The sequence below is a fragment of the Ambystoma mexicanum genome, chromosome 3q, assembly GCF_040938575.1.
Source record: "Ambystoma mexicanum isolate Mex_15411 chromosome 3q, UKY_AmexF1_1, whole genome shotgun sequence".
Classification (NCBI taxonomy): Eukaryota; Metazoa; Chordata; class Amphibia; order Caudata; family Ambystomatidae; genus Ambystoma; species Ambystoma mexicanum.
The window spans coordinates 384836009-384858579 of record NC_090926.1 but is presented as its reverse complement, the minus strand read 5'-3'; the positions used below and the strand labels follow the sequence as shown (position 1 = coordinate 384858579).

The following is a 22571-nucleotide window of genomic DNA, read 5'->3' as shown; positions in this document are numbered from 1 at the left end:
CCGGATTCTCTTATTCCTAGAAGGTGGTTTGTTTCAAGATATTTTTGGATTTGTTGGTATGCTGTCTTGTCTAGTATCTTGAGCAGGAATGGGATGGTGGTGATCGGTCTGTAGTTGGTCGGGATGGACGGGTCGAGGGAAGGTTTTTTGAGGAGAGGGAGGACCCAGGATTCTTTAAGGTTAATGGGGACTGTTCCTGAGGAGAAAGAGGCATTGATGAGTCTGGTGATCACTGGCGAGAGGTCTCTTGCTGCATCTTTAATGATTTGTGGGGGGCAGAGGTCACCTTTGCAATTAGAGGGTTTAAGGCCAAGAATGATTTTTTTTCTACTTCGAGAGTAGAGACTTTGGAAAAGCTGAAGCGAGCAGTGATGGGTGTGTGGTGAGAGGGTAGAGGGCTCGAATAGGTGTTGATGGGGTTGGTGAGTTTGGTGAGGGAGTCTTTCTTATTTTGAATTTTTGTTTGAAGGCCAGTGACTTTGTTAATTAGTGCATTGTGGACACTGGTGCATCATAGTTTGTTTTTAATGCAGGTATCTGGGATTGTTACCGGGGTTTCCAATTCTTTCAGGATAGTAAATAATTCTCTGGTGCTGGACTTAGATTGTGAGATTCTCTGGTTATAGGATTCTTGTTTGGCCGCTATGATTTTTTTTTATAGTTGGCCGTTATTTTGTTAAGCAGTAGTTTGTTATGGGCTGTCGGAGATTGTCTCCAGACTTGTTCCAGTTTGCGCTTTTCCAATCTAAGGGGTTTAAATGGCTGGAGAACCATTGGTTGAGGTGCTTTTTTGGTTTGGATTTTCTGAGTTTCAGTGGTGCAATGGCGTCTAAAGCTATGCGCATGGTGTTGTTGTAGCCTTCTATGAGGTCATAGGGATTAGTGTCTTGGAGTTGGCTAATCGTCGGAAGAATGAGCGGGATCAGTTTTTCCACTGTAATATTTCTTTTGCTTCTCGTGGGGATGGCTGCGGCTAGTGCCATGTTGGTTGTGGGGCTTGAGGCCTCAAGTGAGAAGGAGAGGAGATGGTGGTCAGTCCAGGATTGGGGAGTGTTGTTCGTGATCGATACGGCACAGTTGTAGTCTGCTATCCAATCAAGGGTTCTCCCTTTGTTATGGGTAGGGCTGGTTACTTTTTGTGTGAAGCCTAGTTCAGACAAGGTGTTATTGATGAGTGGCTTGATTGTCTTTGGGGTCTTTGAAGCCTAAGTTGAAGTCTCCTAAGAGGAGGCATTGTGAGGAGTTTTTTAGGTTGTCGGTAAGGATGGCATTGAGGTCTTCCTCGAACGATCCCAGGGGTCCAGGCGGTCTGTATAGTAAGTAAATGGATATAGTTTGGGAGTTGGCAGTGGGTAACTTGACTGTAAGTGATTCGCATGAAGGGAAGTGTGTAGCGGAGTTGAGTCTAATGTTAAGGTGGGTCTTGGCAATGATGGCCAAGCCTCCGCCTTTAGCTTCGGTTCTGTTCGCTCGGATGATGGTGTAATCAGTGGGGATGGCTAACGAGAGGGCTGGACCTGCGGCTGCATGAAGCCAGGACTCTGTTATGGCTAAGAAGTCTAGATCTTCAGCTAGGATGAGATCGGCAATGTCCGTGACATGGGCAATCATGGAGCGTGCATTGATGAGGGCAGCCTTTATAGGTAGGGTATTAGTTTTGGCAGGGGTGGGGGTGGTTGCTGTGGTGAGCGCTCTGTTAGTTGTAATAGAGTTGACTGGTTTGAGGTCAGGTTTTTTTAGGCGTAAGGTTAGTGCAGGTGCTAATGGATGTTCGGTTTGTGAGTTTGGATTGTGTGGAGTCCCTGGCTCTAGGCTCATGTATTTTGGGAAGTCTGGATCGCAATCTGGTCAGCCTGTCCGTGAGGCATGGGGGAGAGAGTAGGGTAAGCATGATTGTGGTGCTAGGCTCTGTGGGGTGGGTGATGTGGTGCCTAGGCTGGTCAAGTTAAGGGGTGAGCTGGGCAGGCATGTGGAATTGATGTGGAGAATGATTCTCAGTAGTATAGAGTAAAGGCCCGGGAGAAACATTGTGTGAGGTGGGTAAGATGCAATGTGTGTCCTGTCTAGGGTCAAAATCTAGCAATTAGAATCAAGATAGCAAGCGTTTGTAGATTAGCACAGCATTAGGTTTAGAATGGCACCAGCGTACTAATTAACATCTTGGATCGGAGAAGTGCGTGGGTTCAGAAGTGGCACATAGATTCAGAGTAGCGCATGGATTGGGAATAACGCCTGCGTTCAGCCTAACATCTAAATTCTGAATAACACTAGATTCGATGTGACATGAGTTTGCATTTTAAGCACAACATTGTGTTTAGCGGCTATAAGAATATGTTGCACGAGGACACATTGGGCTACAGGTCAACAGATCTAGAGGCAAGCGGATCAGCAGAGCCAGGCAGATGGGCACAATGCAGTTAAGAATGGCAACTAGAATTGCATTAGGGTAACAAAGCAGCAATGAGGCACCGTGCAGTTATATTAACCACTACAATCAGAAAAAGCAATTGGTAAGTGGGTACGTAACCAAGCAGCAATGAGGCATCGTGCAGTTATATTGTGACTGCATTAAGAGCACTATAGTCCACACAGAATCTCAACTCTTTGGTTCCTGCTTTTAGCACTAGTACAACTGAACTAGCGCATGGACTTGTAGATGGCTCTATAACCCCAAGATCAAGCATCTTCCTGACCTTTCTTTATGCGAGTTCTGACATGATCTGACCTTCTGTAACCCCTGCTTTTGACGGGGAGACTGCCACCAGTGAGAATCATACTGTCCCCAAGGGGTCAAGCCTGGTGTCAGTAAAAACAGGGAGGCAAACTGATTCAACAGAGCCGTGCACTCCTCCTGTTGTTGCAGAGTCAAATCTGAAGTCTCTCACGCCTTCAAATGTCTAATCTTGGGGTTGTCCCCTGAGGAGATCAGGGAGAGGCTCACTCCCCTCCTCTTGATCAGAGGCTAAGAGCAAAGCTTCTAGTTCTGGTCTGGAAACATAAGCCTTCAGATGGTTAGTGTGATACACTGTAGGGGTCCACCATGGGGTTGCCCAAGTCCACTAAATAGACATCTCCAAGTTTGCCTACAATCCTGAAGGGCCCAATCCACTTGTCCTGTGAGGCACTCTGCCTTGTAGGTACCATAACCAATACAAGCTGGTCTTGAGTAAAGTCCACCATGTTGGCCTTCTGGTCATGTCAGTGCTTGTCCAGAGCATGACCTACTTTCAGGTTTTCTGAATCTTCTGTCATCCGTGCCATCCTCTTCCTGAGGCCTAGTACATAGTCGGTGACTCACTTGCTGTAGGGAAGGAGCACTCTCCTACCCTTCCTTGATCAGGATCAAAGGGCCTCTGACTGGATGACCATAAAGACGTTTAAAGGGGCTAAAACCAACCCCTGCTTGAGGGACTTCTCTTCTCTCGTCACTTTCTTCTAAGGGGTTCCTCTAAAGCACCTATCATGCTCTTCATAGTACGGTTAAACCACTCCTCCAACCCACTGGTTTGGGGATGGTAGGGTGTTGAGAACTTCTAAGTCACTCCAGTTCTTCCTCATGGTCTACATGTAGTGGGACATAAAATGTGATCCCCAGTCAGATGACTTACTTAGGAAAACTCACCCTGGTAAAAATACCAAGGAGGGTCTTAGCCACTGCCCGAGCAGTAACAATTCCTATAGGTATGGCCTCAGGATACCTGGTAGCATGGTCTACCACAACCAATATAAATCAGTTGCCTGAGGAAGTTGGAGGGTCTAGAGGACCAACAATGTCAATCCCACCCTCTCAAAGGGACTCAAACCACAGGGAGGGGCACTAGGTCCACACATTCTTGGACCTGCTCTTGCCAGAAGTTTCAGCCTCTACAGAATTCATGTACATCAGCCCCCATCTTGGGCCAGTAGAAGTACAGAGAGAGCCTCTCTTTGGTCCTCTTGAAACTCAAGTGACCAGCCAAACGGCTCTCATGTGCTAACTTTTGGAACTTTTGTCTCCCCTCCTGAGGCACTACCAGTCTTGTGTAGTCCGTTGGGGTACACATTAGGTTCACTGTAGAGGAGGCCAACCTCCCAGTAAAGCCCATGCTTCCCTTGTTCTTGCCATTGAGCTGGGAAGCTGTCTGCTGGTGCAGACCTTCTAGAGAGGGACACTCTACTTGCAGAAGGTGGACCCTCTTCAGCAGAGGACAAAGTCTGCAGCTCAGGATGGTCTCTAGGATCCAGATCTCCAACGCAGGGAAGGTTTTCTTCCAGCTCTGTCACCAGTAGCTGATTCCACAGAATTTGGTTGGTCCTCCCACTTGGCTTTAGCTGGGGAAGGGGGTCACTAGGGTGATCTGGGACAGTCTACTCAGGGATGTCCTTGCCCTATGTAGAGGGTTAGGTTTCAGACCTTTTTCTCCCCGAGACCTTGAATTTCTCTGTCTCTTTTCTTGGAAGTAGAAGAGTGGCCTTCCTGTGGACTGTGGGGGTATTGGAAATCTCCTCAAACTGAGAGTCTCTCAAGGTTGCCTCTCTAGCCAATTTTGTTTGCTCCTGCCTCTTTTTGCTGGGAGGCCTGGAGGTACTAGACTACTTCCAAGAGCCTTCAAGTCATTCCCCAACAGGACTCTCCCTGGCACTTCATTCTGTACACTAACAGGAATTCTAACTGCAATATTATTACATTGGATGAGATGGCAGAATAGGAACCATTTGGATAGGGCCTGCTGCAAGTTTAGTAGAACCTTCGGGTGCCTTCCTCCGCTTTGAAAAAATGTTCATCAACCACTGTAATGCTTGTCTCGGTGTCTCTGATGACAGAGGTTTCCTGACCATTTACAAGAACACTGTCCTTTATAATATTTTTTGTTTTTCGCTGGAATGGAGTTATAAACATCCACATTCTGCTGTTCTCACAGACCCAGAGACACTAAAGATACACTGGCTTGAACTCCAATGGGGTCTTCAGCCAGTAGTTGAAAGTGTGCACTTGTCATTTGTGCTTCTCCCTAATGGATGAAGACTAAGGAGTCCGTGTGGACCCCTGAAGGTTTACCTTTACATCTGGGATCCCCTTTCACATGATCCACATACAAAACATTTCCCAAATGCTTTCTGGAATGGGGGTTTCTGTTGACCTCCCTCTGGTTTGGCACCAGCGGGTTCACTAGACCTACCAGGTTTCTCATGGAATTTACCCCTGCTATGTTTGTGTCACTCTTTTGGATGTTTGGAATTAGAATTCTCTTTACCCTCTTTCTTGTGCTGCTTCCCCCTCTTCCTTGTGAGTTGCCCCAGCGTCCTTGTGAGTGGCCCTGTTGGCTACCCATACGTCTGCAGCTTGTGCTAGCTTTTTAGAAACCATTTCATTAGTCAACCAAGGGCTGTCTCTGCTCAGGAGAGCAGGCATCAAAAATAGATTCTAGCAACAAAGATTTCTCATTCCTTCAAAGGTGTGTACTCTGTACCCCTTAACCCAACCATCCAAGTTTTTCAAACACTCGCATACCCGTGTAGCCCAAAGGGTACCATCAGTCTTTTTGAGGGTCCTAAACATCTTAAGGTTCTGGGAAGGAGTTTTCCCAAATCTGGCTATTAATGCCAGCTTTACTGATTCATAAGTCTTTCTCTCACTGGTACCCAACTCATCACAGCCATTCAGGGGGATTCTCGACATGAGCCATGTCATTAAATCATGCCCACTTATTCCTTGCAGACCGTAGGTGTATTCAAACGTACCCAGCCAATCCAACACATTAAGATTAGGTTCATACATTCTCACTGCTTCTTTAGACAGGCGAGGCCACTTGGGACTAGTAGACCTAGAATACCCTGAAAGGGAAGCAGAATCAAGGGACATCTTTTTCATTTCCGTTTTATGCTGAATTTCTTAGTTTCAACTCTTGATGTTGGATTTCAGCTTGCACATCTAGTTTCTTGATCTCCAACTCTAATCTTAGTCATACATTTGGACCTTGTGGGGTCCCAATGGGAAGTGACTGAGGTACAGGGGCAGGATGTTGACGAGGGTGGCTCCCTTCTGGAGACTCCTCTCCCTCCTCCGACTCCTCTTGCAGATTGGAGTTTGACTCTAAACTAGCATCCTCATCATTATTTTGGTGAGAAGGTGTAACAGGTCTATTAACCAAGTTTTGGTGATTTAACAACCTTGCAATCGGTTCATTTTCTTCCTTTCCGAGTCGGACCCCTGGTTTTACACATCTTTCAGTTGCTCTACTGTTAAGACAATCAGGGCTGACTCATTAAAGTTATCTATATTTGGCATGTTACAATTGCTTAACTTTTTGGTGGCACTTAGCCTTGTGGCTGGTTTACTTTGGCACAAGTACAACAAATAGTAGATGTAACAACTATACGCCAATCCCCCCGCTGCCACCAGTGTTTGGTAAGAATTGATGCAGTCAGTATGTGAGACTACACAGCACTTATCTGCTTGGTATTGGGCAACCCACCTTTTGGCATAGGTCTGTACTACACAAGTTGGTAGTGTGACTGAGCAGTCAGGCTCTCGAGAGGGTTAAATGTGAGCTTTAGAGCTGTAGCAATGAAATTTGTTAATACAAATAACACTTACACTAAACGTTATAAATTATTATTTATCAAGTTTTAAATGAGCATTCTTTAAAAAGGCCATTTGTGTAAACCTGTAAATGCACTTTAAGAATACTTTACAGAATCAGAACAAGTTGGTGGATACTCTTTGGATATGCTTCCTACACCCTGAGGTGACTCGATCACAAGGACAGTAATGACATTTATGTATCCCACTAGGTTCTGAGGTTGCAGAAAGGTCAGGTTTGAGGAAGGGAAAAGGTCCAACAGGTTCTCGGTACATGTGAGGACAACTAAATTTTCCAAAAGCCTTTCCCAGCAATAGCAGTCTAAAACAAGTTACCACCTACGAGGGACAGCCATATCCTAGTCAATGGGCTAGAAGAGTCTGCAGGGAGCCAGGACAGCCAAAGTCCATTTGAAATGGTCTATGGAGCTGAGGCACTGCTTAGATTAAAGTCTTGCACAAAGTTAGTTTGTAGAAATCACGTGTAGGGTCACAAGCTGTTAAGTTGGAATCAACTCTAAAGGTAAACCAATGCAATTCCCAACTGAGAAAAGCACAGCTAAAAGACAGTGAGGAAAGTACCCCAAGTCTAAACAGTACCTCTAGTTAATGAGTGGTCCAGCTGGATTCTGCCCTGTTGCAGTGATACAGACCCTGGTTTCCTGAGCCTCAGTCATGAGGACAATGGGGAGGACGTCTGGAGGGCTACTGTAGTGGCTCTTTGGTCCGTTAGGCAAGGTTTGAATGCAGTACCCTCTGGGAACACTACAAACAACTATGACTACAGGTATAGGCAACCCAACCTTTGGTACAAGTTTGTAATACAGTTTTGGTAGTGTGTTGAGCAGCCAGGCATATCTCAAGAGGGGAAATGTGAGCTGTAGTGGAGTTGCACAAAGATTCACAGTTACAGGTATTCAAATAAACTCTTACACTCGAGGTTTCTTGCATAAACAATTATTTATCAGTTAATTATAAAGCTTTCCTCAGAAGGAAGCAATAGAATAGTAACCCACAAATATACTTCAATACTGAACACTTTGATTTTTTTGAATCAGACAAGGCCCTTTTGGGATGGCCCACAGACACAAGGGTGCTTGGGACATTAATATCTTACTGTTGGCATTCAGAACACTCTTTTAAAAGTTGGTTAAAAGGCAAAGGTTATTAGAACACAAGAGACCACAAATATTCTTAAGCAGTGGAGATACGTTTAGAGTTTATTAGAAGAGTCACTTAATTCAATAGGCTAAGCCCAAGTCAATGGGCAAAAGTCTTGGATAGGATAAAGCACTTCTGGTAAGTGAATGCAAATGTCTTTGCACAAGTTCTTAGGAGACTTTGATCAAAAGAAGAATCAAATGTAGGGCCACAAGCTGATTAGACTTGAGTTGTGGAACTTCTGTAATAAGAGGTAAGTTCTCTTAAACTTTCTTTTACAGTACCTTGGTAAAGAAAAGATGCAGCTGATGACTTCTGTTCCTGTGCAGCTCTGCAGATCTCACTGTTCCTGGGCCTCAGTCATGGGGACAAGAGGGAGGACGTCGGAGGACTCCTGCAATGCACTGGGACTGTCAAAACCCGCAACCAGCAAACTTCACTTTCAGTGGCTATTTTGCGATTCAGCTACCACAAATCGCAACAACGCGGTACCTAGCTAGTCCTGCTTCGTGTGAGTCCGGAGGATCTTCCAAAAGCTTTAGGCCAGCTTAAAAGTAACACACAATCTGGTGTCCCTCTCCCTGGCTATACAGTTTCCTGCAGCAACTCTGAGGAAATTCAACCAGTGACAAGTTGGGTGTAAAAGAGGATGCCTATGGAGTTGGTTAGACTCCATAACCAAAGAAACCACAAAGGTGAAACACGTATCAAAATACATGAGTGGGGAAAAACGTCACTCTCGCCAGGTTAAAAAAATAAATAAAATCAAATCCAGCAAAGTTGCTGGGGGTATCCAAGGTTGAGGGAATTGGCAAATTTGAGAATTCTCCCTAACCAGGTCATCTGCAGCTATGGGGTCTTTTCGGTTCAGCGGCATTTCATGCTTGGTAAACAGCACAGTCGTGGATATCTGATACCAGTTGGGCTTCCTTCACTCCTTGGGTCCTGCACTCTGGTGAGGGGACTCGAGGTCTGGTCGTCCTGCTTCTGGAGGGTCCTTAGACTCCTGGAGCTTTGGGCCAGATTTCAGACGTTGCACTAGACTACGGATTTCTCAACCCAGTCCCCCCCCCACCCCACCCAACCCCCCCGGCACTCGATTCTTGTAGCAGCAAAGAAGTGCTATGCCATAAAGACCCTGCATATAGAAACAAGGCGCAATAACCATACACTAGTGACACGACAGACACGAGGTTCGTTTTCCAAACCAGTTTAGTTTATTTCAAAGTATGCTCAGTCAGCCGACTGGGGACTAACGTCTCGCAACGTGTGTACCCAGACCTCGTGAGACACAACAGAGCGAGCAACGCTCAAGCAACAATATATATACACAATTCAGTCTAAATATACTTATTCTAGCAACAGTTGCAGAGACAGTTTTTTGTTATGGAGAACATGAAGCTCTTATTCAGCAAGGATATGTTCGAAAGAGAAGCATTCCTTAGCTCGTTATCTATCCGTTGCTATTTATGAACCAAGGGTCAGACAGTTCTGAGGTAGATCATACCAGTCTCCGCGAAGGAGGACCGCTAAAAGAATATAATTCATGTTTTAACTGCCTGTTGCTACAGTGTTTGTGAGACAGGCCGGCACCTGGGCTGCTGATTAAATGCAGTTTCTGCTCGCCTCCAAGGACTTTGTGAGGGAGGAAAACAATGTATTTCGAAGGGATTGTGTCCTCCGACAAATTCCTCATCTTAGATATCTCCTTCCAGCTCTGCTGGCCTCGGAAAATGTTTTCTCTCTAGAGGGCGCTGCGCGTCGACTTCCTCCGAGTCGATGTCCCTCGACAGCCGCCGTGTCAACGTCATCCTGCCTATAAAGGCCGCGCGCAGCGTCCGTTGCTCAGTTCTGTTTTTCCGCGCTTACTCAGTGCCTCGGAATACCGTTGCTCAGTTTTGTCAGGTTTTACCTATTTACCTCGAGTTATTCGATCCGTACTCGATGGCTTCTTCGTCGGAACCGACAACTCCTCGATCCGGCTTCAAAAAATGCCGAGATTGTGGGAAAAAGATGTCGCTGACTGACCCTCACAGAGTTTGTCTCTGGTGTTTGGGAGCTGAACACCATTGTTCGGAGTGCGAGGACTGTATGTGCATGACAGCTAAGGCCCTGAAGGAGCGTAGGGGGAAGCTGGAGAAAGGTAAGACTTTTAAAGCTTCTTCTTCTTCGACGAAGTCGAGACAATCGTCTCCGAGACCTGGAGCGCGAATGGTGACGAGAAGTGGGTCCCATCACTCGAGATCGAAGCACTCGAAGAGGAGACGTCGAAGATCCCCTTCTCCGTCTTCCTCTTCCTCTGTTTCGCCAAAGAGAATCCCTTGCCCCACGAAACATAGTTCCCGGGCTGAATGGGAGGAATTCCGCAAAAATACGATAAGCGTCTTCGAGAAAGCGGCCTCGACCCCCTCGAAGACTGCCGAGAGCGATGCTCTGGTCGAAAGACCCGAAGGTCAAAAACGCCGCGAGTTGCAGTACCCGACGAAGGAAACCTCTCGAGCGCGTCCCGAACCCTCGAGTAGGATTATGACCTCCAAACCTTCCTCGAAGGTTCCGTCGACGCCGAGGTTGGTGTCTTCGACGCCGTTGTCGAAGGGACCTTCGACACACGGGTCTGTCGACTCGACGCCAGCTTCGACACCGGCGTCGACGCCAAGAAAAGTCACGGTTACGACACACCCAGTGACTATCCCCAGGTCCTCGATGACGATGGCTTCGAGATTGTCGAGCAGAATCCCAATTCTGTCGAGGTCATCGAGGCCTCCACCTTTGTTTTCGACGCCACGCTCGAAGCCTTCGGCGTCGACGACATCTACGTTTTCGAGGCCGATTATGACAAGTTCGGCACCCTCTGCCTTGGAAATGGGGTTTACACCTCTTTACGAGTTCAGAACAATTGAGAACTATGTCCTCAATAATGGAAGAGGGTGAATTGTCTGAACAGGAAGACACATTTGAGTTCCAGGGACCTGTAACCCCAATTAGAGAGGAAATTTCCTCTGAAGAACGCAGATTAAAGGATCTTCATGATTCCTTACATGAGGCAAGTGGGTTAGACACTTCCCCTGAGGTGGAGTTTGCTAGGCCAGAGCCGGGGGAGCATGCTGAAACCCCCTATAGAGCCTTAATGGCCAGGATCACAGAGTTTATGGGGTGGTCTGCACCTTCACAATCTTTCCAGCAAGATGACCTCACCGATATTCTTGACAAAGGCCCACAGGAGGATCCTGTGGTGCCTTTTCATAAAGCTCTTCAGAGGAAGATTATGACGAACTGGGGAACAGGGTATCTTCTACAGACCCGGAGTTTTTGTCAAAACACCCATCCACAGAAAGTCTGGTGGTACAGGCAGCATCTTTTACCGATGTCAAGACGGCTTATCCTACCGTCCCGCAGGACGGGGACGATAAAAAATATGATGCTATGGCAAAGAAAGTTTTTTCGGCATGTAGCATGGCGTTAAAATCTGTTAATGCTACTTGCACCCTTGCTAGATTCAGCCATACACTTTGGGAGTGTGCTTCTACAGCGGCTGACTGCATCCCGGAGGGAGAAGAAAGGGAGGCGTTCCTGAATATCATACAGGACGGTAAAGACGCTATGTGCGAATCCCTCTAGATGGGCATTGATTCGGCTGACAGTATCAGCAGAGCAATGGCGGCAAGTACAACGACCAGGAGATTCGCTTGGTTGAGAGTCTGGTTTTGCCCCAGATGTGCAGGCCAGGCTCTTAAACATGCCATTCGATGGCTCTTCTTTGTTCGGGAAAAAGGCGGATGACAGTTTAGAGAAACTGCAAACTTCAAAAGCAGCAGCAAAATCCCTAGGCGCTGCAATCCGTCAGACACCTTTTCGTCCCACAGGGACCTCTGCGAGGGGTAAGTCCTTTCGCTTCTACTCGCATTCGGAAGAGGTAGAGGACGACCGGCTCAAAGGGGACAAAGAAGAACTACCCGAGGTGGACTGGGTAGATATTCAAAAGCCGCAGCAACAGCAGGTGCCTCTTTACCATCGGCATCTGCATCAGCCGCCCCAAAACCACTCTGAGGACTTCCCTCACAGGACACCTGTAGGAGGCAGGTTGACTCAACCTCTGGCGGTAAGGCAGGCTATCACGTCAGATGCTTGGGCATTGGAAACTGTTGCCCAAGGTTACTGCCTGCCTTTCCTACGCATACCTCAGTCATCTACCGGGGATCAGCTCTCAAAGCTCCAGATCCGCTCCTCTTGCAGGAAGTATTGGACCTGCTAGAGAAAGGTGCCATAGAACCGGTACCTGTAGCGGAGAGGAACAAGGGCTGGTACTCCCCTTACTTTCTCATTCCAAAGAAAGACGGAGGGCTGAGACCCATCTTGGACTTGCGAGAATTGAACAAATTCCTCAAAGACCAATTCAAGATGGTCACTCTCTCAGATCCTCCAGGCCCTTCAGTTCCAGGACTGGTTGGTATCTCTGGACCTTCAGGACGCTTATTTCCATGTGCCTATCCATCTCAAACACAGGAAATACCTGAGGTTCGCAATTGGCAACTCTCACTATCAATTTCGAGTGCTGCCATTTGGGCTGACCTCCGCCCAGAGGGTCTTCACCAAGTTAATGTCGGTAGTGGCGGCAAGTCTGAGGGAAGGGATTCACGTCTACCCCTACCTGGACGATTGGTTGATCAGGGCTGTTTCTTCGGAACAAGCTCAGATCCAGCTAAATCACGTGTGCCACTTCCTTCACAGACTGGGCTTCTCCCTCAATTTAAAGAAGTCACAAATGATACCATCGCAGAGACTCCAGTTCATAGGAGCGATCCTGGACACTTCCCTGGGAAAAGCCTCGCCACCAGAGGTGAGGGCTCAAGATATTCTACAGATGGTTACCAAGTTCCAAGATGCCCAACGTCTCCCAGCCTTCGACTTTTTGAGGTTGCTAGGCCTCATGGCATCCTGCATTTTCCTAGTGCCAGAGGCTCGCCTGAGAATGAGATCCCTCCAGTGGGCACTGAGGACTCAGTGGTCACAATTCTCAGGGAGAATGACAGATCTTCTTCAGGTTCCCGACAGGGTGGCTCGAGACCTTCAGTGGTGGGCCTGTCAGGAGAACATTCTGAAAGGAGAACATTTTTCGCAACCCTGGCCGGAGATAACAGTAGTCACGGATGCCTCACTCACGGGGTGGGGAGCCCACGCCAACGACTTGACCATCAGCGGTCCTTGGTCTCCATCGGAGTCCAGACTACATATCAACCTGTTAGAGCTGAGAGCCATCAGACTTGCGCTGAAGGCGTTCCTGCCAGCTGTATAAGGGAAAAACGTCCTGATAATGACGGACAACACGGTGGCCATGCATTACCTCAACAAAAGAGGAGGCGTAGGATCACTACCCCTGTGCAGAGAGGCCATGCAGCTCTGGTTTTGGGCAATCCAAGAAGGAATCTCTCTATCGGCAGTTCACCTAGCCGGAGAGAAGAACTTGACAGCGGACGCTCTGAGCAGGCAGAGCACAGTCTCCCACGAGTGGGAGCTAGCTCAGGAAGTACTTCAAGAGATCTTCGCCCTTTGGGGAACCCTTCAGGTGGATCTGTTCGCCACCAGCCCCAACAGAAAATGCGATCTGTTCTGCTCAAGGGAATTTCCCCTGAGAGGAGCTCTGGGAGATGCGTTCATAGTGGACTGGGAGTTTCCGCTTCTGTACGCGTTCCCACCGGTCCCTGTCATTCCTCAAATGATCAGGAGGTTGAGAAGATTCCGGAGAACCATGATCCTAATTGCCCCGGATTGGGCCAGGAGAACGTGGTACCCGGACCTTCTAGACTTGTCCATCTGCCCTCCAATTCGACTTCCACTCAGAGAACCTACTCTCACAGAAGGGAGGTCAGGTTCTCCATCCAGACATCAAAACCCTCAACCTTCACGCTTGGCTTCTGAAAGGCTGAGGTACAAGGATTGGGACCTCCCTGATGATGTTATGGAGGTGTTGCTTTCGGCAAGGAGGCCAGCAACAAAGTCTTTATACCGCTGCCATTGGAACAGATTTTGCAGCTGGTGTAGAGAACAGAATATCGACCCTTTTTCATGTGGTACTCCAATGGTTTTGTCCTTCCTACTATATTTGGCGAATTCAGACCTTCAAGTTGGCACCATTAAGGGCTATCTCGCAGCGCTATCCATCTTTAAACGCACTGCGGAAGAACCATCCTATTTCAAGTTACCCTTGGTACTACAGTTTCTAAAGGGGTTAACCAATGTTTATCCCCCAAGTCCATTCCTAGTTCCCCTATGGGATTTAAACTTAGTCCTAACTTTTCTGATGGGCACACCTTTCGAACCACTCCATTCTTGTTCGTTAAGATTCCTTACCCTTAAAACTGTTTTATTAATAGCACTTACATCTGCTAGAAGGGTGAGCGAATTACAAGCTCATTCTTGTAAACCCCCTCACACAATCTTTCACAAAGACAAAGTTGTCCTGCAAGTGAAGCCTAATTTCCTCCCAAAGGTGGCTTCTGAATTCCATATCACTCAGAAGATTACCCTACCATCTTTCTATCCTCCTCCTCATCCGGGGAAAGAGGAAGAGAGGTTACACAGGCTAGACCCTAGAAGGGCTTTAAGTTTTTACATCAGTAGACTAGCCAGGATAAGACAGGCAGACCAGTTGTTTGTAGGTTACACAGGTCACAAGCTGGGGTTACCAATAACTAAGCAGACCATTTCCAGATGGATCATTCTGGCCATTCTGGAATGTTATAAACTGGCAGGGAACGAGCCCCCTCAAAACCTTAGGGCTCATTCGACCAGAGGTATTGCAGCTTCATCGGCCCTCAAAAGAGGTGTGCCAGTTAAAGACATCTGTGCGGCCGCTACATGGTCGTCTGTCCATACCTTTACACGATTTTACAACTTGGATTCCTCCTCCAGTCAAGAGACTAGGTTTGGAAGGGCTGTACTGCATTCTATTCATCAGTAGAAGACAGCGTGAAGTCAGTACTCCCTCCTCCAATAATAGAATACTGCTATGGGAGCCTATCTAAGATGAGGAATATGTCGGAGGACACAATCCCTTCGAAGAACAAGTTACTTCTTACCTTGTAATGTACTTTCGACGGGATGTTCCTCCGACGTATTCCTCATCGACCCTCCCATCCATCCCCGCAGTTCTACTTCCCTTGTTGTTGCAGTTTACGCTCCTTCAGGGTGATTAGTCTAGTCCAGAAAGAATTATTGTGGGCTACAAAACGGAACTGAGCAACGGACGCTGCGCGCGGCCTTTATAGGCAGGATGACGTCAACGTCGATACGGCGGCTGTCAAGGGACATCGACTCGGAGGACGTCGACGCGCAGCTCCCTCTAGAGAGAAAACATTTTCCGAGGCCAGCAGAGCTGGAAGGAGATATCTAAGATGAGGAATACGTCGGAGGAACATCCCGTCGAAAGAACGTTACAAGGTAAGAAGTAACTTGTTCTTCTGTATCGTTTGGAATTGCTGTCTGTTGATCTTTCAACATGCAGGCTGTGGCCTCGCACCATGTATGAGCTTGAATCATAGAATACATTTGCAAAGCATTTTTGACAAAAAAGAAAAAAGCAAATGGCGAATATTTTCACAAAATGGACGCCCTCTGGTTACATTGACGATTGTGTTTGCGATGTTTGTTACATGATGCGATTGGTTTCCGGCCTACTTAATATAGATACCATACATACTATAGGGTTGTTTTGAGGGGATTGGGTCCTCCGACGTATTCCATATCTGACAGGTAATGTCCACAGCTGTGCTGCTTCGGAAAATCTTCGGTTCCTGCATCGATGCGCCGTCCCCGAGGACGACCTCCGACGGCCAATGTCACCCGATGTGATGAGTAGGACGCACTATGCCCGTAGCCTCAGTTCCGTTTTTTCCGCGAATGTGTTCGCTTTGTGAATCTCAGTACTCCTCGACTCTTTGGAATTTGCTGTTTTCTTCTTGGTTCGTTGAACCTGTTGTGAAGATCTTTTCGTGGCGATGTCTACTTAGTCTTCAACCCTGCGTCTAGGCTTCAAGAAATGTGGGGACTGTGGGTCCAAGATGTCGGTCACGGACTCTCACGACGCCTGCCTCTGGTGCCTCGGGGAGGCCCACGATACGGACGACTGTCGACTGCCAGTCGCTCACGGCCAAGGCCTTGCGGGAACGCAAGAAGAAGCTGTCGGTAGGTCGGGTGTCTAAGCCCCGGAAGTCGAGGTCTACGAGGCTTTTGACGGATGACTCGAGAGGCGACTCTCCGCGTCATCGTCGGAAGTCCAGTGGGTCTTCTTCCAGGAGTCGGTCTCGCCACTTCTCCGCCTCTTCGCGGCATTCCCGGAAGTGCCGGCGTCGGTCGCCTTCCCTGTCCTCTTCTGAGGACTCCGTCCGTTGGCGGGTCACTTATCCCACCATGCAAGTGACACCGTAGGAATGGGCTTCCTTCGGGAAGCAGATGCTAGCGATTATTAAATCGCAGGGCACCAGTCCGTCCGCGCCTCAGTGGGGTCTGTCGGCACCGGTCGAGAGACACCGCTCGTACACCTTCGGGCTTGGGTGGTCGGCATGGCTCGCGGGAGAGGTCCCGCTCGGACAAGGGTAGCCATTCTCGCCATGCCTGTTCTAGGTCCCGGTCCTCAACGCGCTCGAGACCACGTGATCCGGTGCCTTCTTCGAAGAAGTCGACGCCTGTGGCGCCGAGGTCGTCGACGATTTCTCTCGAGGCTCTGCCTCCTAGGGGGTCGTTGACGCTGTCGGCACCTAGGTCGTCGAGACACGCTCGGAGCTCCGGCTTCGAGGCCTGTGTCGATGCTGCCGGCGCTGCAGCTGACGTCGACGCTGATTCGCTCAACGCCGATTCTCTCAATGCGGCACCGACTCGTTCGGCGCCCTCGACGCCTTTCGAGGCGGTTGTGTCAGAGGGACCCTGTGGCACGGGGTTAGCCCCTCGAAAGGCTCTGGCTAAGGTCAGGCACAGCTTTGGTCCCCAGATGTCTTCCTCTCACCGCCTGGAGTACATTTCAGAGGGTGATGAAGGCTCTGATGGCTTGGTTCCGGTTACGGTACCAGATGAGCTTATCTCGGGCCATAGCCAGTTTGATGACCTGAAGCAGTCATTGCATGATGCCAGTGGACTGGACACCTCTCTGGAGGTGGAGTTTTGTAGGCTGGAGCCTGGCACTCATGCCGATTCTTCATATCGGCACCTTATGTCTCGGGTCACCGAGTACTTGGGTTGGTCGGCTCCCCCAGGGGAGTTCGTTCAGGATGATCTCACGGACATCCTTGATCTTGGTCCCCCCCCCCCCCCACCCCCCCCTGACCCGGTATTGCCGTTTCATATGGCTCTGCAGAGAAGGGTGGCGGCGGCTTGGACTGTTCCGGAGAGTCTCCCGGCAGTGGGCAAGTCTTTGTCGCGAAAATACCGCCAGCCAGTAGCGACCCCTGCTACTTGTCCAGGCACCCCACTCCGGAGAGTTTGGTGGTGGAGGCGGCTACGGCCCCGGCAAAGCAGGCGTCGTATCCTACCATCCCTCCGTATAGGGACGACCAACGTTTTGACGGCTGGGCGTAGAAAGTGTTTTCTTCAGGGGGTATGGCGCTTCAGGCGGCCAACTCCATATGTGCCTTGTTTCGTTTCACACGCACTCTGTGGAACTGTGTCGCATTAGCGGCTGAACATATTCCCGAAGGGGACGAACGGGATGGTTTCCTTGCTATGGTTCAGGATGGCAAGGATGCCATGTGTGAGGCCGTTCAGTCGGGTTTGGACATGGCAGATTGTGTCAGCCAGTCCATGGCGGCGAGCACCGTAATACGCAGGTTTGCGTGGTTGCGGACGTCTGGGTTCGCTCCTGATGTGCAGTCCCGGCTCCTCAACGTGCCCTTTGACGGTGAACATCTTTTTGGCAGCAAGGCTGACGAGAGCCTTGAGAGGTTGCAGACCTCCAACGCTGCAGCAAAGTCGTTGGGCGCTGCAGTTCGACAACCTCTGCCTTTTCGTCCTAGGGGACAACAATGGAGGGGAGGTTCCTTTCGCTATTACTCATCCTTCAGTAAAGCTAGAGGAGCTAGCAGTCAAAGAGGCCACCGCAAGAGTGCCAGAGATGGAAAACAGGGTACTCTAAGTACCAAGGCCGCTCGGGCAGTTGCCTCTTTGCCCTTGGGCAACACCGCAGCCGCTACCACTCAGTCATGAGGCCAGGTCCCATGGTTCGCCGGTTGGGGGGGAAGGCTGGTGCAGCATCTTGTAGAGTGGCGCCCCATTACTTCAGATGTGTGGGTTCTGGAGATCATAACCCACGGCTACTGTCTTCCCTTTTGGCAGAGGCCTTGCGACAATCCACCTGGGAACCTCTTTGAAGAGTCCGGATCTGCTCCTTGCGCAGGAAAGGCGCCATAGAACTGGTGCCTGTAGCGGAGAGGAACAAGGGATGTATTCCCCTTATTTTTTGATTTCGAAGAAAGACGGGGGGGGGGGGGGGGGGGCTACGAGGATTGAGACCCATCATGGACTTGCGTGGTTTGAACAAACTCCTTAGGAAGGACAAGTTCAAGATGGTTACTCTCTCAAGTTCTCCAGGCCCTTCAATTTCAGGACTGGCTGGTGTCACTCGACCTCAAGGACGCTTACTTCCATGTGCCGATCCATCCCAAGCACATGAAGTACCTGAGGTTCGCGGTTGGCGACTCGTACTTTCAGTTTCGGGTCCTGCCGCTCGGATTGACCTCCACCCCGAGGGTTTTCACCAAGCTCATGGTCGTGGTGGCAGCGCATCTCAGGAAAGGGGATTCACGTCTCAACCTACCTGGACGATTGGTTGATCAGGGGGAGCTCTCCCTTCACAAGTCCTGGATCTGTCAGTCACCTGCCACTCCCTTCACAAGCTGGGCTTCTCCCTCAATTTAAAGAAGTCCCATTTGACACCAACACAGCGGCTCCAGTACATCGGAGCAGTGCTCGACACATCCCTGGGGCAGTGTTTTCCTCCCCAGGTGAGGGCTCTTCACATTCAGCAGATGGTGCACAAGTTTCAACATGCCCAGAATCTCCCAGCATCCGAGTTCTTGAGACTGCTCGGCCTCATGGCATCCTGCATTCTTCTGGTGCCAGAGGCTCGTCTGCGGATGAGATCTTTGCAGTGGGCACTCAAGCTCCACTGGTCTCAGTCCTCCGGCAGGCTGTCGGACCCTGTTCAGGTGCCGCCCTCGGTCGCCCAGGACCTTCTGTGGTGGGCCGTCGAAGGCAATCTGATGAAGGGGGGGGGGGGCATTTTGGCTGCCCTGGCCAAAGGTGATGATCGTGACGGACGCATCCCTCACGGGATGGGGAGCTCATGCCAACGAGTTGAGTCAGCGGTCGTTGGTCTCCGTCGGAGTCCAGACTCCATATCAGTCTGTTGGAGCTGAGGGCCGTCAGCCTTGCCCTGAAGGCTTTTCTGCTGACTGTGCGAGGAACGGACAACACGGTGGCCATGCACTACCTCAACAAAAAGGGGGGGGGGGGAACAGGGTCACTTCCTCTGTGCAGGGAGGCGATGCAGCTCGAGTTCTGGGCCATCCAGCAGGAAGTTTCGATCTCGGCATTTCATCTGGCTGGAGACGACAACAAGACGGCGGATGCTCTGAGCAGGCAGAGCACGATCTCTCACGAGTGGGAGCTGGCTCAGGAGATTCTCCTGGAGATCTTCGCCCTTTGGGGGACCCCTCAAGTGGATCTCTTCGCCTCCAGTGTCAACCGGAAGTGCGAAAGGTTCTGCTCGCGGGAATTTCCTCCAAAAGGAGCGTTAGGAGACGCGTTTGTGGTGGAGTGGTCATTCCCACTGCTGTACGTGTTTCCTCCAGTCCCCGTCCTGCAAGTACTGCGGAGGTTCGGTTCCCGGATGATCCTCATTGCTCTGGCGTGGGCGCCGAGGACATGGTACCCGGACCTTCTCGACTTGTCCATCTGCCCTCAATGTCGTCTTCCCTACCGAGATGATCTGCTCTCACGGGGGGGGGGTGTGTCAGGTTCTCCATCCAGAGGTCAGATCCCTCAACCTTCACGGCTTGGCTTCTGTAAGGTTGAGGTATAAGGATTGGGACCTCCCTGAAGACGTGATTGAGGTGTTGCTCTCGGCCAGGCAGCCGGCAACAAAGTCTCTGTACTTTTGCCGTTGGAGAAAGTTCTGCGACTGGTGCAGAGTTAAGAATGTGGATCCTTTTGAATGTGACATTCCCATGGTTCTGTCTTTCTTGCTTTCCTTGGCCCACAGGGGCCTGCAAGTGGGGACCATTAAAGGTTAACTGGTGGTGCTGTCCATATTTAAGCGCTCGTCTGAAGAATGTCCCTATTTTGAGATTCCTTTAATTTTTCTGTTTTTGAAAGGGCTCACTAATGTGTTCCCTCGGTCACCTTTTCTGGTGCCCGGTTGGGATTTGAACCTTGTTCTTAATTTTCTTATGGGTGCTCCGTTTGAGCCTTTGCATTCTTGCCCTTTGAGGCTTAACTCAGAAAACTGTTTTTGGTTGCGGTTACTTTCGCTCGCAGAGTGAGTGGGTTACAGGCACTTTCAGTTAAGCCACCCTTCACTGTTTCTTAAGGACAGGGTTGTCCTTAGAGTTCGTCCTTCTTTTCTTCCGATGGTGGTTTCGGAATTTCATTTGGGCCAGAAGGTTGTTCTTCCGGCGTTCTATCCTCCTCCACATCCTGGTAAGGAAGAGAGGCTCCATTGGCTTGATCCTAGGAGAGCGTTGAGCTTTTATATTTCGCGCATGTCCCGAGTCAGAGTGGACGATCAACTTTTCATTGGTTACGCTGGAAAGCGTTTGGGACAAGCTGTGACGAAACAGACTTTGTCTCGTTGGATTATTTTGGCCATCTCGGAGTGTTACCGCTTGGCGGGTAAGGATCCTCCGGCTGTCTTGCGGGCCCATTCTACCAGGGGAGTGGCTGCGTCTACTGCCCTGCAGAGGGGTGTTCCTATTCGTCACATCTGTGATGCAGCCACCTGGGCTTCAGTACATACTTTTGTATGGCACTACTCCCTCAATTCCATCCGAGTGCAGGATCTGGCCTTTGGCAAGGCATTCCTTTATTCCGCAATTTGATTGGGCATGCTAAATTTGTGTTCTAAATTCTTTTCCCACCTCCTTGCTTGGTACTGCTTTGGGAGTCTGTCATAGATATGGAATACGTCGGAAGACCCAATCCCCTCGAAGAACAATTTACTTTCTTACCTGGTAACGTTCTTTCGATGGGATGGTCCGACGATGTATTCCATATCGCTCCCTCCCTACCTTTCCCTCTGCGGAATTTCTTTTGCGATTGCAGCTTGCGTTCCGCAAGGCCTTGTGTGTCTGACTGGCAGAAAACTGGTGGCACACGTTCTGGGGAAAAAACTACAACTGAGGCTACCGGTGTTGTGCGTCCTACTTATCACATCGGGTGATGTCGGAGGAGGTCCTCTGGGACGGCGCATCAACGTCATCGACGCAGGACGCAGACGCCGAAGATTTTCCAAAGCAGCACAGCTGTGGACATTACCTGTCATAGATATGGAATAAGTCGTCGGACCATCCCATCGAAAGAACGTTATCAGGTAAGAAAGTAACTTGTTCTTCTGGACTAACAGAAGTACACCTCGTCACGGAAGGTGTTCCAGTGGAGTGCGTCTTGGGGTTAGTCGGTCCCACTAACCTAAGGGAAGAAGTTGTCCCTTCCGGAGCTACTGTCAAATTGAAAAAGCAGTTTCAACACAGCATCAGGGCTTCACCGGACAATTCAAAGGTCCAGGAGGATGCAGCACGCTTCATTCACGGTTTCTGCATCGGTTATTTCTCCCAGTGGTTGACTCTGCCTCTGCTCCCAAAACCCTCGCCTTTTTAAGCAAGTTTCTTCCAGTCATGCACAGCCTAGGCTGTCGACCACGCAGCAGGGTGGCTGTCCTGAAAGGACAGCCAGCCAGCCAATCAGGACTGGTTGCATTCAGGCACTCTTAGAAACAAAGGACAGGGGAGTTTCAGGAACCTTCCTTGTGTCCTACCTTTCCAGACAGACTGGAGTCAGAGGTGGGCTTTAGGGCTGAAGCCCGTCTAAGGAAAAACAAAGGGCTCAAACCAGGCTCAAAGCACAGTAAAAGCCAAGAAAGACCTGACAGAAAATGGCGAAAAAGGACCAGGCCATTTTGACAAAATGGTCACCCATGGGTGCTATACAGCAGCTGAGGATTCAGCCTGCGGTAGAAAAGCACAATGGTAGGAAAATGAAACCACTGCCACCAGCCATTTAAAGTAGGGAGGGTAACCTAAAACATATTACATGAGAATGTAGGATAAGGGGCTACTAGGTAACCCCCCAGCACTGCACACAAGATGGTGTCTGCTGGACCCACAAAGAGAAGGTAAGTAAAGTCAATTTCACTTTACTATTCTTGAACAGCAGTTCACACAAGAAAAGGTAGTTAAACCTTATGAGAATTATAAAGGATTTCTGTGACACTGCACTGAAGGTGCTGTTTGTCCCCATACAAAAAGTAGATGCCTATGGAGTTTGTCAGACTCCAAAAACAGTGGAGAAACACATCATCCAAATAGGTCAAAACACATGAGGGTGAGAGAAAGGTCTCGCTCACTCCAGGGTTAAAATTTAAAAGTCCAGCAAAAGAGCTGGGGGCTGGGGGGTTGGGGGGGGCCTCTAAGGTTGAAGGGAATTAGCACAGAAATGAGAATACTCCCTAACAGCTGGTCAGTATATGCTCTGAGTGATGGTTCCCTGATGTGACATGATTGTTTGAGGTCTTCCTACAAGTGGTGTGCAGTAGGCCGCTAGCAGTTGTAATTTACGTTTGCCTAAACCATGGATTAAGTAATTTGTA

At 49.4% G+C, this 22571-nt stretch overlaps 1 protein-coding gene across 4 annotated transcripts in view; it reads left to right on the top strand.

Annotated features, from left to right (window-relative positions):
- TCOF1 (treacle ribosome biogenesis factor 1) overlaps nucleotides 1-22571 on the top strand; it is a 926286-nt gene that overhangs the window by 178611 nt on the left and 725104 nt on the right. The gene's annotated exons all lie outside the window — the stretch shown is intronic.